This window comes from Sinocyclocheilus grahami, unplaced genomic scaffold (genome assembly GCF_001515645.1).
Source record: "Sinocyclocheilus grahami isolate Dianchi unplaced genomic scaffold, SAMN03320097.WGS_v1.1 scaffold684.1, whole genome shotgun sequence".
NCBI lineage: Eukaryota > Metazoa > Chordata > Actinopteri > Cypriniformes > Cyprinidae > Sinocyclocheilus > Sinocyclocheilus grahami.
The window spans coordinates 412,440-425,297 of record NW_015505863.1 but is presented as its reverse complement, the minus strand read 5'-3'; positions in this window follow the sequence as shown (position 1 = coordinate 425,297).

Here is a 12,858-nt window from a genome sequence, read left to right as displayed (position 1 = left end):
CCGTGTGACTTTTCACACTTTTGCAGCTGTCATTGGGTGTGAAGAGAACAGAGTATGAATACTTCAGAGCAGCTTAATATAGTGAATGTATAATGAGAGATAGTGAGAGCAGCATTTTGGAACGTGAGAGTCTCATTTTAAGTAACAATTTCACTTATTTAGCTGTTTTTAGGAAAACTATCCTGATGAAATTGCATTAAATGACATGTTTATACATCATTATAGCCAGAAAGTGGCTAGCTGGATGAAGTTGGGTGTTCAGGCATGCTAACAAAATCACATTCCATCACTTTGGCAAAAATACTTTCAATACTTACTGCCTGTAAAGTCTTGTTTTTTTGCAGTCAGTCTTATTCTTTAAGACTCAATACTTCCTTCCATTTATAAATATAAGATGGCACATCTCAGTGGTCGCCATAGAATAAAGACAGTTGTTTTCATACTTCTTCTCAATATTCTGAATAGTTTCTGAATTTATATGTATATATATAATTTGAAGAAGTTCACCATAAGTGCACATTTACAGTAAATTCTTGTCTATAAGTTGTCATAATTTCACAGTATTTTTATGGTAATAGATCTTCATTCAAATTAAAAAGGACAACTGTTTACTGTTCTGTGACTTCACCAAAATGTATTAAACACTAATCATTATAATGGTGACTTCAAATGTTTACACTATTATCCTACAATATTGCATGATGTTTTTGTTTGTTTGTTTGTTTTGCATTGCTTTTTACAGTCCAATCCTTTTCAAAATTTTCAAACCATCTGTTTATCTCCAATCAACTGTAAGTTTGATAAGTTTGTCCTTATCAAATCAAATCTACACACCAGAAGCATGAATAAATATTTTTTGAAAATAAATTGGCGAGCTCCGATGTACTTGTACTTCATTTTACAAGAGTTCAGTCTCAACCACAAGCATGTAGATGACAAATTAAATGCAACATGCTGATTGTTCCTCCTCCTTTATTCATATCTCACTGGGAGCATACTGTTTGGGAAGTGAGATCAAAATGGCCCCATATAATCTATTCCTCTAAAAAATATTTCCGAGAAGCCTTTTCCGCAGCTTTCAGCATGACTCAGTTATTTCACCGCAGTCCATTTATACCATCAAAGTTGATCCTCTCAAAGCACGGTTGGAAAGAAAAAGTCAGCGTGCAGATTTGTAGCAGGAATACTGCCTGTAAGGTGATAATGAGAGCATGCAAACACGTGTGTAGCTCTGCTTCAACACCAAAAAGTAATTTCTGTACCACGTTTTGGTTTTTGCTAATTCTCAAGCTAAATAAAAAAGCAACATAGTGTTTTCACTCCATTGAAATTGCTCACAGAGTAATTGGCAAATTCAATGGCTGTCATTTCACAGTACAATATGTAATTGCTGATGACCCCCTTGTCATTGATCTGTGGGAATGTTGATGAAAAATGTCTAGACTCCCCTTTGTAAACCTTATGATTTAGAATTATTATAGTTAAACCAGCCATGAAAACGCAATAAAAAAGAAGAATGGTAGCTTGTACTCTGCACTGAAATTGGTGCCTACAACTTTAATGACTCATCCAAATATTGTCTAAACAAAATTACTTCTACTTTGCAGACTCTCAGTAAATCTGTGAGAAATAGTCTTCTGTGCACCAACAGAGCCATTTATTTTCATTACCTTAATCACCAAATCAATGCGGTGGCCCTCACTCATCTCAGCTGAAAATAATATATGTAGTACACGCAAATCCAAAGCATTTTAAAAGGCACAACCAGATTAACTGCACATAATGGCAAACTATTTTAAATAGATTTATGAGGAAGGTGGGGCTAAATAAATATTTTTTGTTGAAAGGACTGTGGAGAGGCATCACTCTTTTCAAATGGTTTTTATATTAATCACAGTACCAAGTTATAATTTGCTTTTTTAAAAAGTAGGTAGGCTGCATAAAAAAAAATCATTAAAATGCTATTACTAAGCAAGGAGAAAATAAGGCCTAATCCCCAGATGACAATGAATTAAAGTGTCCCAAATAAAATAAGAACTGTAAAGAGAATTGCTTTTAAAAGTGCACTATGGAAGTTAATTTGGGTAAAAAATTAACTAAATCATGTTATTGAAAAAGTACATAAAACTGTGTTCTTCCCGTACCCTGATTAAATATGCTAACAATAATGATTTGTTTTTGTGCAGTCGGGTTTGGCTTGGCAGGAAATTTCACATTTACGTCATTTGTCCTTGTATCATGTATGTAAATATACTCAAATAAAACAAAAGAATATTATATTTCATTATTTTAAATATAATTTTTGCTAAATATCATATAGATAAAAGTAAACCAAACCATTTGTGATCGTTGAAGAGATTAAAATATGTATCAAGACTAATGTTCTTTCAACAAGAAAGCCATTAAGACTGTAAATATGCAAATCTTTACATTTATTTCTATAATTATTAGCGTACCACCTGTCAGTGCGTATCCTTTTATTCATATTATTGTAGTTTTGAAAGTATTTTGTCCGCTTTTTTCTGTTGCACTTGGATTTCAGTAAAAAAAATGGTCTGTAGTAACAGAAAGGAAAGTCTCGGGACTTTTTAGATGACATATTTTAATATATAATAAATATTTCAATAATTAATAATTGAATAATCAATGTTACTTGAGTTGGCAGTCATAAATAAAAAACATACAAGCATACAGCTTGTGCAAATGAGAGGAAATATGGGTCAGTCATTCAGGATTCATTAGCTTATCGGTGGAATAATTTTTTGTTGATAAATCAATGTGATAGTTCTTCACTTTTGATTCTCTAGTTTACATGATCGTAAAACATATGTGCAACTTATCTTGGGGTGACAGCATTCCTGTCTATTAAACATGTTGGAATTAAAGAACTGTACAAAACATATGTGAATGATAAAATATGTCATATGAAAAGGTAATGCTTGACAAAAACTGCTATTTTGACTCCAAGTCATTTTATGCATATACAGTCATTGATATATTCCCTTCAAGAAAATATCGCTACATGTGAGTTGTTGCAGTCCTGGAGCTTCAGACTTCTGCAAAGGCAAAGCATATGCCCTCCTCAGAAGTGCATCATATCCCATCTGCAGGCATGAGGGAACATCTTTATTCAATGTGTGCTCTGTCTGTAGCCATAGCTGCAGGGCAAAAAAAAAAAGGCACACAGAAGGAGTTTGGCTACCAACAGAACCCCAACAAATGCTCAGCAAGCATTGGCTTCATCAGAACATTCCACAAAATGAGGTCATTTATACGTAAAATGAGTGACAGAAAGTGAAAGGTAGATGGAAGAGAAAGTAATGTATTCAACTTAAATCTAATAAACCTCTGTGATTCAGTCCCTATAACCAAATTATGTGAGCTCCATACATTACCATGTTCCAGGCTCAGGTATTAAGTTAATTCCTCTGTCACTCACCACAACAGGATTACTAAGCAATTCCCACTGGCAGGTTACTGACTTGTCAATGGTTCTCCATCAAGTCTGTTTTCTTTAGATCATTCCCAAATCATGCTGGAGAACATGATTATCATATTTTACACAACTTGTAATTAAAGCAAAAATACAAATAGATATTCTGACATTCTTGCACTTTTATGCTGCTAATATACTTTGTAAAACATTTTCGTATCAAATGAGAAAACAGGAAAAAAAACAAAAGCAAAATAAAGCATTTTGACTAGTGGTCTTAGACTTTTTGGAGCACACTGCATGTTATAAACATACCTAACACAAACACTTCCATCTGTATTAAAGAAAAGCAAGCCTTGTATGGTGAGCAATGAAGGGGAGACAGACGGTTTTCTGAAAAATATCACTAAATTGGCCTCCCTCATTCCAAATTACAACAAAATGTCCTTCCAATTGCTCGTAATCTGGAGGTCAGGCTTCGGTTGCTCTGGTAATTGGGTGCATGCGATTTAGGGCAGAGGGAGGCTAAGCAATTCAGAACCCCAATTCATCTGCTTCCATTCAAATCTGTCCAACAGATCTGTACCAGAAAACCACAGCACTTAAACACCAAGTAGCTTGGATTGAAATACGATTAGGCAAGATGAAAATACGTAGGTTTGAAAATTACAAATTTTGTGACAGTTTAATTTAGTACATTTCTCGCCTCCGTTAAAATGCTAAATGGCAGAAAGAACAGTCAAAGGATGGGTTCACAGTCACGCACAATGCATTTTTGAATCGCACTCTGCCTGAATTGTTTTTGTGTGTAAATATGCGCTACACGCATACATTTAAATGTTGTGCTGTGTCTCTCTGCTTTTTCAACGTACTGTGCATTAACGCAGTATTTTACATCCATATCGCATACTTTCTGAGTAGGTACTTCTTTTGGATAAGTAATTACTTAGCAGCCATTCAAAAATTATACGTCTTGGCTGTGTCCGAAATTGCCCCATACTGTATATCCTTAAATAGGGCACTATTTGAGGGGACAGTCATTTGTAGTGGTGTCCAAAACCATAGTGGACGTTATCGAGTGCACTCATTCAATCCCATAATGCACCAAAACTGATGTAGACTCAACAGCTAGAGAATACCCATTGTAGTATAGTTGTAGGAGTTCTCGTGGGAATGTACGAGAGGTGGGGGGATGGGCAGAGAGAGGAGAGAGTGATGAACATGAGTGATGGAGGTTTGGACTTGGTTCAATAAAAAGTGAGTTACAGAGTACCTACTAAGACGTTCTTCTTTTATTTTGAGAATGACATCACAACAATTTGGCCATGAGGATTAAAAGAAAAAAAAAGGGAAATCTCGTTAGACTGACTTTGGAATTGAGAGAAATTGGAACGGAAAAAAAGTTGTCATGGCCTCTGCACAGTTAATGCCGCCTGGACCACTTAACCTCGGAGTTGTGGATTTATATACGGAGTATAAAATATGGAGAGAGTCTTACGCTTTCTTCGAAATAGCGAGTGGATTAACTGAAGCAGAGAACAAGGTGAAAAGAGCAACATTGCTGCATTGTATAGGAGCGCCAGTACAGCGGATTTTCGCCAATCTACCAGGTGAGAAAAATACATATGAACAGGCTGTGGCTGCTTTGGATGCGTACTTCACTCCTCGGAGGAATGTCGTAATGGAATGTCATAAATTTAGACAGAGAGCTCAATCATCGGACGAGACAGTTGATGCGTTCGTAAATTCGTTAAGAGAGTTGGCCAAAACATGCGAGTTTGGAGCTCTGGAGTCCGATATGCTGAGAGATCAACTAGTAGAAAAGAGTGCAGACAAACGGCTGCGTGATAAATTGTTGCAAGAAGAAGGATTAGCTTTGGATAAAGCATTAAAGATTGCACGAATCTTTAAAGCAGCACAAGTAGAGTCAAAGATGCTGTCGGAGCAGTCAAGCAATTTGAAAGACTGTCAAGTGCACTTCACTAAACAGCACACTTGCACGCAGCGACCGCATGCAAAAGAACATAGAGTAAACAGAGATGGATCGAGTGCTGACAAAGATAAAAAATGTCACAGATGCGGGTTGGACACACATCATTCAAATGAATGCGGAGCAAAGACAGCAAAATGCCTGTATTGTAAAAAAATTGGACACTTTGCAAGGATGTGTAGAAAAAAAGAAGCAGATCAGAAAACGGATAAAAAGAGAGAAAATCAGGATTTAAAGAAAAACTCATAAGAACTGTGCACGAGTCAGATTCGGATGATTCGGAGGAATTTGTCTACTCTATCGACTCAGAAGGAAAAGAGACTGTAAAAGTGCAAGGCCAAAGAATCAAAATGATAGTGGACAAAGGTAGTGGAAAAAAATTTCATTTGTGAGCAACTGTTTAAGAAAATCTTTGCACAGAAAGGAATCACTCTGAGTCAGACGAGCAAAAGATTTTATGCTTATGGTCAAAATGTTCCTCTGAAATGCATCGGCTCCTTTGATGCTTGCTTAAAATACAAAGACAGAACCATAAAAGATACGATCTATGTGATTAAAGGAACTGTGTAGAACCACTGCTGGGGAGGAATGCATGTTTCAAACTGGGAGTTTTACAGGCGTTGTCTGTGAACAAAGTGGACAATTCCCCAAACAGGTTTAGCAAACTGGCCAATGAGTACGAGTCACTATTCATAGGACTTGGACACATTTCTGGATTTTCTCACAGAGTCACAGTGAATGAGAAAGTAACACCTGTGGCACAAGGACTGAGACGAGTTCCGTATCACATGATTGAAGCTGTTAATCAAGAGCTTGATAAGATGATTGAAGAAGGAATTATTGAGGAGGTCAAGGAAGGAGCAGAATGGATCTCCAACCTCTTAATGATACCGAAGAAAGACACTTCAGAAGTGAGACTGTGTGTTGATTTGCGAGAAGTCAATAAAGCAGTAATTCGTGAGAGGCATCCAGTTCCTACAGTAGATAGCATTCTTCAAGCGATGCAAGGTGCGAAAGTATTTGCTAAATTGGACGCCAGGAAAGGATTTTGGCAGGTTGATTTAGCAGAACAGTCAAGAAATCTGACAACCTTTATCACTCATAGAGGATGCTACCGTTTCCGAAAAGTTCCTTTTGGCCTTTCTAGTGCACCAGAGGCTTATCAAAAGGCCATGGACTCAATACTTTGTGGATTACCAGGAGTAGTTTGGTACATAGATGATGTAGTTGTGTATGCTGAGGCTGACAGTGAGCTGGAGGAAAGATTGAGAGCAGTGTTTGAACGATTCAAAGAAAGAGGACTTAAACTGAACAAAGACAAGTGTTCCTTTGGACTAAATCAAGTAGAGGTGCTGCGCCACTTGGTCACATCTGAAGGAATTAAACCTGACCCCAAGAAAGTGGAGGCCGTGTGTGGAGCACCCAGACCACAAAATGTAAGTCAGCTGAGATCTTTTCTGGGTACATGTGGGTATCTAATGAAATTTATTCCTAACTTTGCAAACATCTCAGAACTACTCAGATGACTAACAAGAAAGGATGTTCCATGGGAATGGACAACTCAGACTGAACAGTCATTTAACAGCATGAAAGTAGCTCTAACAAGTGAACCTTGCCTTGCATATTTTCACCTGATTGCACCAATGTATGTGATGAGTGATGCTAGCCCTGTTGGTCTCGGGGCTATTTTGCTCCAAAGACAAGGAGATGGACACAACAAGCCAGTCGCTTATGCAAGTCGTTCCCTAACTGCCACAGAGAGACGGTATTCCCAAATAGAGCGTGAAGCTCTTGGTTGTGTTTGGGCTGTTGAGCATTTCAGAACATATCTGTGGGGAGGAAAATTTACATTGCAGACTGATCATAAGCCTCTAATTCACATGTTTAATCCTGAAAAAGCCACACTGCTTCCACCACGTATACAGCGTTTAGGATGGAGGCTGCAGTCATATGATTATAAAATAGAGCATATAGTCGGTAAGACAAATGTTGCTGATTCTTTATCTAGGCTTCCCTTGCCAAAGACTGAAACCACTGAATATGTGGAGGATTATGTGAAGAAAGTATTGCTGGTGCAGACACATGACTTACAGGCAATGACAATTGATGTCATTAAAGAGGCGACGGAAAAAGATCAACATCTTCAGCAGTTGATTAAAGTGGTCCAAACAAATCAGTGGCCAAACCCAGTTCCAGAAGTGTTCATTTCATATCAGCTGTAACGAATCAGCTCATGGGAAATATGAATAATTAATCATAACTAGTTATAATTAATTATGAATATTTTAGATTCTTTTTGCTTGTTTTTTAGATTTTAAACTTGTTGCTGCTGACTTTTCTGCTAAACTTTTTGACACTTGTTGCTGCTGACTTTGCTGCTAAACATTTTGAATCATTTTTAACTTAAACTCTTAAGATGATATATTGGACTGATTGACTGGCTAATCTTAGCAGTGAAACGCCACAATGATGACGCTCATACAGCTCTCCATTGGATTGTTAATTATCGCGCACCTGGTGTCAGTCTGCTATTCACACACAATGGCGAGCAGCGACCCAATTATGGCATATACAAGAGAGGATTTGCTTCAGCTCCGTTCGGCCGACTACGACATACCAGCTGACCTTCCAGACTGTTTGAGAGCTCGGACGGTGGTGAGCAGAGGCCGGCGGAAAAGAGGGCACAGAGGTGGCGTCAGGCGGCGTTTTCGACGACGTGGAAGCAGACCTCCATTATCTGCAATAATCTTGAGTAATGTCAGATCGTTACAACAAAAGATGGATGAACTACGCATTAAAGCTAGAGCCTGTTTTGAGTATCGGGACGCGGGTCTCCTGGTACTTACTGAAACCTGGCTTCGTCCTAAGATGCCCAGCTCGCTGATAGAGGTACAAGGTTTTTCTCTCATTTGAGCTGATAGATCGGCCACCTCGGGGAAGAGCAGAGGAGGTGGTATCTGCGTGTTTGTAAATGAGCGATGGTGCAGTCATATATTAGTGAAATCCATGGTATGTAATCCGGATATTGAGCTCTTATGTTTGAGTTTGAGACCCTTTTACCTCCCAAGAGAATTCGGGAACATTTTGATCTGTGTTGTTTATGTTCCACCATTGGCCAAGGCAGCAAACTCCGCCGGTGTTATAAGAGACTGTATTCAAACCCAACTTCAATCAACACCAGGAGCGCCGGTTTTTATTCTCGGTGATTTTAACCATTGTAAATTAGAGACAGTTCTCTCCGGGTATGAACAGTATGTTAAAGACAACACAAGAGAAAATAAAGTTTTAGATAAATGCTATGGGAACATAAAAGAGGCATACACGTCCAGACTAAGGCCTCCTTTATCGAACTCCGATCACAACACTGTGTTTTTAATTCCGACATATAAGACTCTGTTGAAGAGACACAAACCCGTGGTGAAAAATGTTAATGTGTGGTCAAAGGACAGTGTTGAAGCCTTGAAAGGTTGTTTTCTTTGCACTGATTGGGAAGTTTTTCATAGTGATGATATTGATGAAACTACCATGGTAATGACAGATTATATTAAATTTTGCACCGATAATGTGATACCCAAAAAGGAAGTGATCATTTATGCTAACAATAAACCTTACATAACTAAAGAGATCAAAGACTGTATTAACAGGAAGAAACTGGCTTTTCGCAGTCATGATTGTCTTGGAGTAAGAGCTGTTCAGAAGGAGTTGAATGGATTACTAAGAGATGCCAGGACGAAACATAAAGAACTTCTGGAGAACAAGCTGAGGATGTCTAATCCTAAACAGCTGTGGGACTCTATGAAATCTATAACTAATATGCAGTCTTTCAGAAATACTGTTTCTATTTTTGATGACTTACAGATAGTGAATGATTTAAATGATTTTTATCTAAGATTTGAGAAGCATGGGCATATCTCTGGGAATAGTATTGGTGTAAGGGATTTTTCTCCAATTATCATCAAAGATAAGTTATTGATTCATCCGAAAAAGATTCATTTCTATTTTAAACATATCTGTTCAAAGAAATCGGCAGGCCCAGATGGAATTTCTCCCTATATTGTTAAGTGTTGTGCAGATGAATTGACTCCAGCTTGGCTTCCTATATTTCAACAATCTTTGGATTCAGGTATTGTTCCCAGTTTGTGGAAAAGAACATTGATTATACCTGTTCCTAAGATAGCTAGGCCTTTAGAGAATAATGATTTTAGACCGGTTGCATTAACATCTGTGATTATGAAATGTTTTGAAAAGTGTGTTGTATCTATGTTGAAAGCAGAGGTTGCTAGTAATCTACCGATTCAACCGCATTTGCAGGTGAGCAGCGGAGTGTAAACCCATGTATTATTAAGTGGTACTATTCGAAGAAAGGTCTTCCTATGAATTAATTAGTAGAAAAGTCCATTTCTACTGTGCATTTGCCTCTTGCTGTGATTTTCCCTGCTCACATTCCATGAGGTCGTAAATGTATCTGGTGTCAGGGTTGCCATGGTTTGGTGTCGTTGCAGACATCCTGGCATCCAGTTTATTGGGTGAGGGGACTGTGACGATTTGTTAATCTGATGAAGAACTGATTTGTTAAATCAAATGAAAAATTGTGTGTTTGATTGGTCCAGACGCTACACAGCTCTGTGCAGCTGAATTGTCAGTATTTGATGGACTTGTACTTCATGGAGGTAGAATTGTGCTTCCCCCTTCTTTAGTAAAAAGGGCTTTGGGACTTGCTCATGAGACACACCAGGGTATTGTGAGAACAAAGCAGTACCTGAGGAGTAAGTTTTACTGGCCCAACATGGATTTGGATGTTGAGAGAATAGTCAGAGATTGTGCAGCTTGTGTTATAAACCAACCTCTTCAGGAGGATCAACCACTGCAACCTCTTGAGCTGCCCCCAAGGCCATGGACAAAACTGGGAATTGACTTAGTAGGACCAATTCAAGGTGAATATGTTCTGACTGTCATTGACTACTACTCTTCTTTTCCTGAGGTGACAGTAATAGCTGACATCTCCTCACAAACAGTTACAGCAGAACTGATGAAAATGTTTGCTCGATTTGGATATCCATCAGAAGTTGTAACTGACAATGGTAGACAATTTGTCAGTCAAGCATTTGACACATTTCTAAAGAATGGAGGTATCAAGCACATACGAGCTTCACCATATTATCCTAAGTGTAATGGGAAGATTGAACGGTTCCATCGATATCTAAAAAAGGCATTTCGAGCATGCAAGTGTGAAAATAAAGAGTGGAAAGAGGAGCTTCCGAAAATTCTGATGTCTTACCGTGTCACTCCTCATCGTGCTTCAGGAGAAACTCCAGCATTTCTTATGTTTTCCAGAGATATTAGAACAAAGTTACCAAGTGTGGGTCAGTTACAAGAACAGAGCACACAAAAAGTCAAAATACATCATCAGATATACAAGGAGAAAATGAAAGACTATGCAGATAAAACAAACAGAGCAAAGGATCATTCATTCAAAGTGGGAGATATAGTTCACGTTGTGAATATGGAGCAAAGCAAGTTGGACTCAAGGTTCAAAAGCACGAGATATGTACTTCTGAAAAAAACATCAGAAAGCTCATTTGAACTTGTGAATACAGAAGATGGATCCTTCATCAAAAAAAATGTCAAACACATGAGACATGCGTCTTTGTTTGCGTATTCATCTCTTCCTGAGCTTGAGAAGGAGAACATAAGCTCACATATGCAAAGTGAACAAGTGCAAAGGGAGAAAGTGAAGAATGATGAGTCTACAGAGAAAGAGAAGTTACCAGAGGCTGTGTCTGTAGAGAAACCAATTATGACTAGAAGTGGTCGTCTTGTGAAGAAACCAGCTAAGTTCAAGGATATGGTTACTTGAAGTAATAGTTGTGGTTGTGTTAGCTACATAGAACCCTTCTTTGTTTAGTATGAAAAAAGGACGTTTTTTTGTTAGTTTATATAGTAAAGAAGTTAACAAGGGAAGGGATGTAGTATAGTTGTAGGAGTTCTCGTGAGAATGTACGAGAGGTGGGGGGATGGGCAGAGAGAGAGAGGAGAGAGTGATGAACATGAGTGATGGAGGTTTGGACTTGGTTCAATAAAAAGTGAGTTACAGAGTACCTACTAAGACGTTCTTCTTTTATTTTGAGAATGACATCACAACACCCATAATGCACTGTGAGGGTCATGTTAAATTAATTCCCTGGTCTCACTAGAAGATAGCACCTGCAGCTGAATCATCCATTTATCCATTTTCCAAACCACTTGTCCAATCTGTGTACAGTGTATTATCATACGGGTATTCATTTCTTTTTAACTCTTTTCCCGTCACTGACAGAATTTTCCATCAATTATGAGACAACGCTTCTCTGCCATTGACAGAATTTTCCAGCTTTTCGTGTTTTCACTGTTAGAGCACTATTACACATCTTCTGAAAGAGTATTGAATCTCTGGATCAAACTGTGCAAAAGTGACAGCCATTCTGGCGCACTCAGTGTCCGAATTCACTCACTTGTTTTCATTCACTCCTTCAAGTGGATGTAGGGTATGGTGAATGAGGATATGGGGGTGGGGGGTGGGGGGATTTCGAACACAGCACTTGTTTTTAATATAAGAGTGGGTGTGGCCATTTGAATGTGCGAAGCTTCTGGTGTCATCCTTCCAGTTATTTTTAGCTCGTTATGTTGTTTGATATTGCAAACTGGTATTTCATATCATATTATTTGAATGTATTGTCATAATTGTAAACACACAGATTAGTAGCGCAAATAGTTTTAACGTTTACTGCACTTTGTAATTCTTACCCAGAAAACACGTGAGATCATGAGATGATCACAGTGACATCACACGATCCTCATACTGTGATCCTCACAGTGTGAGTAGTATATGAGCTCATTATGAACTCAAACGATCCTCATACTGTGATCCTCACGGTGTGAGTAATACATGAGCTCAGAATGATCTCAAACGATCCTCATACTGTGATCCTCACAGTGTGAGTAGTATATGAAATCATTGTGAGTTCACACGATCCTCATACTGTGATCCTCACGGTGTGAGTAATACATGAGCTCAGAATGATCTCAAACGATGTGAACCAGCCATCTTGCCAGCTGAGATTAGTTAAGTTAATTAGTTAATTAGTTAAGCCAGTAACACACTACACAACTGTAAGGCTGGTTATGAATGTAATTTGATACTTAAAACTGATCACACCCAAATGTGTCAGAGTCATTTGCGTTCAGTTGGTGTTTACAGTCAGCATTTAAAATCATATGTTTTTTCAGTTCAGTCTTAGAATGATTCAGTTAGTCATTAAGTGTGTCCCTGGCTTTAGGTTGCATATCAGTATTTATGATTTGTTATACTTCCCAAATCAGATCATTACTAGACTACATTACTACCTCGGGATCGAATTTCAGTAACTATACAAGCATGTTTTGTGGAAGCATGGAT